The sequence below is a fragment of the Setaria italica genome, chromosome V (genome assembly GCF_000263155.2).
Source record: "Setaria italica strain Yugu1 chromosome V, Setaria_italica_v2.0, whole genome shotgun sequence".
Taxonomy (NCBI): domain Eukaryota; kingdom Viridiplantae; phylum Streptophyta; class Magnoliopsida; order Poales; family Poaceae; genus Setaria; species Setaria italica.
The window spans coordinates 4,399,274-4,402,953 of record NC_028454.1 but is presented as its reverse complement, the minus strand read 5'-3'; positions in this window follow the sequence as shown (position 1 = coordinate 4,402,953).

Below are 3,680 nucleotides of genomic sequence, written 5' to 3'. Positions count from 1 at the left end.
AGGATTAGGAGCATCTAGGACAAAAGGTAACAGGCTTGTGAACCGTCCAGCAATCCATGCCCACGCCTCCTCCTATGTAATCTTGTGCACTAGCTGTGTTGCCGTTTGCTCTTCCCTATTGAATGTCCACGCATTGTGCTCCAACCAAATGGACCATGAGATTAGAATGACCACCGAACCAAAGGACTTCCTGTGTACCTTGCTGATCCCTTTTTTTGATGTCATCCACCAGTCAGCCAAGGTTGAGTCAGATGCCGTGGGAGTCCTGGACTGCAAGTTAACCCTGGATAAGACGGAATGCCACACTTGTTTAGAATAGGAACAGTTAACAATCAAGCCTGCCCACAAAGGACGCAGGCGTCATCATCCTGCAGATTGTGCCTCTTTCATCTCAAAGCCGTCCAACAGCGACCATGGAGAGCAAGCCACACAAAGAACTTACATTTGGTAGGGGCTCTGGACTTCTATAGAGTTTTTCTCTAGGAATAGCATACTGTCAAATAAAGAAAGCTCTGTATGCTGAAGCCGTGGAGAAGCAGTGATCTCCTGTCCATTTCCAAAGTACCTTGTCCTGGACGGAATCATCAAGCGTGATCGATCTCATTCTCTCCCAGATGTTCAGATAATCTAGCAAGACTTGAACCGTGAGAGCTCCAGTAATATATTTAACCCATCTTCTGTCTTGCAGGCCTTCATAGACAGTTCTCCTCTTACGGCCTACTGCTTGATTTAAGCAAGGAGCAATCTCAGCAATTGAATGACCATCAATCCATCTATCATTCCAGAATAGCGTTAGTTTCCCGTCTCCAACTTGCATGGATGTGGAGTAAATGTGCATGTCATTGTCATCTTGTTGACTACAAGAGTATGTCTGTTATTGAAGGTTCCCTGTCTTGTTGACTAAATTCGCCCCTTCATACTGAGGGAACTGTTTGTTTTGGTGATTGGGTTCAAAACTTTCAGATAATAAAGTTCCTGATAGATCATTTATTTCGATCTTACAATTCACAGTTCATTATTATGTTATGGCTAGCTTCCTGTTAGAGATATGAATTTTTGTGGTCTATGTGTGCTCTGCGTGGAGATTTTTGTTTGTCCATTTCCTTCTGGGAGGGCAATTAAAATTTCCTATAATTGTATGATTTCTGTGTAAGTTGTTGGATGCAAGAAAAAACCTATCTAGCACGGTTAAGATTGATGGCCTAGTGAATGCAATGCAATGGACCATGTAGTACCAATTTCTATTCAGTGTGTCACCTTCTCCACTTATCACACCCGATTTTAAGGACAAAACTGAGTGCATCGAATACATGTGCGTCAGGATCAGTTAACACATGTATGACATAAGTGAATAACAAAAACAGTGCCATAACGAATAAAGAGAGTAATTAACCATTATTACATGATCGAAAGTCTCAATAAAACACAAGTCTAATTTATTACGCAGCAGACTCCAAAGGTGACGACGACACCACAGGCAGTTGACTGAAGAACCGTATGCCTAGAACTCCTCAAAATCGTCAATTTACTCCACCAGATTATCTTGGTCTGAACAGCGGTTTTGCAAGGGTGAGTACAAACACACAATCCTGAGTACCTCTGTCAGACACTATCTTCTTGGGCACACCATACAAACACACAATCCTTGACATATACAACTCTGCCAATCTTACCCCTGAATGGGTAGTCTTCACGGGTATGAAGTGAGCTACCTTCGTTAACCAATCCACTATCATCCAAATCGAGTCGTAACCACCTTGAGTACGGGGTAGTCTGACTATGAAATCCATGCCGATTTCTTCCCACTTCCATTCTGGCACCTTTAATGGTTGAAGTAACCCAGCTGGTCTCTGGTGTTCAGCCTTGACTCTCTAGCATATGTCACAAACAGCTACATGTGCAGCTACATCTCTCTTCATTCCGAGCCACCAATACCTCTACTTAAGATCCTAATACATCTTGGTACTCCCGGGGTGAATGGAATAAGCTGAATCATGAGCTTCTTTAAAGATCGTCTCACGGAGATTTCCTAATCGGGTACCCAAATTCTCCCTTTGATCCATAAAGTTCCCTGAGAGTCTTCTAAAAAATCTGTGGCTCTTCCCTCCTTTACCATCTCCTTAATCTCCTTGACCTTGGCATCCTCAAGCTGTCCTTTTCGTATCTCTTGCTCTAGAGTTGACTCCACTTCCATCGTTAGTCCTTCAGTATGAGCAACAATACTCAAGTTAAGCCTCTCGAATTCCTTCATCAGCTCGTCAGGCAACTGAAATGCTAAGGCCAGATTAGCATGGCCCTTCCGACTCAGGACATCTGCAACCAGATTAGCTTTACACGAATGATAGTGAATCTCCAGATCATAGTCGTTGATGAGCTCTAACCATTGTCGCTATCTCAGATTGAGGTCAATCTGAGTGAAAATGTACTTGAGACTCTTATGATCGGTATAAATCTGACATTTAGTTCCAAGAACATAGTGTCTCCAAATTTTCAAAGCATGTACCACTGCAGCTAACTTCAAATCATGAGTTGGGTAATTCTGCTCATGTTTCCTCAACTGCCTGGAAGCATAGGCTATCATATGACCTTCTTGCATAAGAACACAGCCTAAACCCTGTTGAGATGCATCACAATATATGTCAAAACTCTTATGCAGATCTAGCATTACCAACACTGGAGCTGTGGTCAACCTTTTCTTCAATTCCTCAAAATTGGCCTGATATACCTGTGTCCACTTGAATTCCCTTCCTTTTTCTAGTAGTGATGTGAGGGGTTTCACTACCTTGGAGAATCCTTCAATGAACTTGCGGTAGTAGCCTACGAGTCCAAGAAAGCTCCTGATTTCTGTCACAATCTGCGGTGGGTTCCGTTTCAGAACATCCCTGACCTTGCTTGGATCCACTGCAATTCCACTATCTGGAAGTGAAGGCAGTATTGGGTATGTCAAATAGCTTGATCTTCACCTCATGATAACCCGATCGCAAGTCAATCTTGGAGAATACCTTGGCTCCTCTCATCTGATCAAACAAATCCTCAATGTGGGGCAATGGGTACTTGTTCTTGATGGTTACCTCATTTAGTGATCTATAGTCCACACACATCCTCTTTGTTCCATCCTTCTTGGGCACAAAAATAACTGGTGCTCCCCATGGTGATGAACTAGGCCGAATAAACTATTTTGCCAATAATTCCTCTAATTGTTGTTTTAATTCCTTCAATTAATCTACCGACATTCTATATGGACGTTTGGAGCTAGGTGCAGTACCAGGTAAAAGATTAATAGCAAATTCAATTTCACGGATCAGGTGACATACCTGGTAACTTGTCGGGGAACAGATTAGGGTAATCACACACCACTTTGATATCCTCTAAGGATTTCCCTACCAACTGATGCACTGCGCAGTTTGTTGCTGAAGGTAGAGTAGCCACAAACTCAATTCTTTCCCCTGCTGGACTTGTAAGAAGAACTGACCTTTTTGCACACTGTATTACTGCATCGAACTTGCTCTACCAAGTATCACATCAATCCAACTGGATTCCAACACTATAAGATTAGCTGAGAAATCTCTGCCCAATATCTTGAGGTTCACTTGGTTACACCGATATGATGCTTTCATGTTTCCCCTCGTGAGCTAACTAGCATGTGGCGTGGCATGGTACTAATGGGTATGTTATGCTTA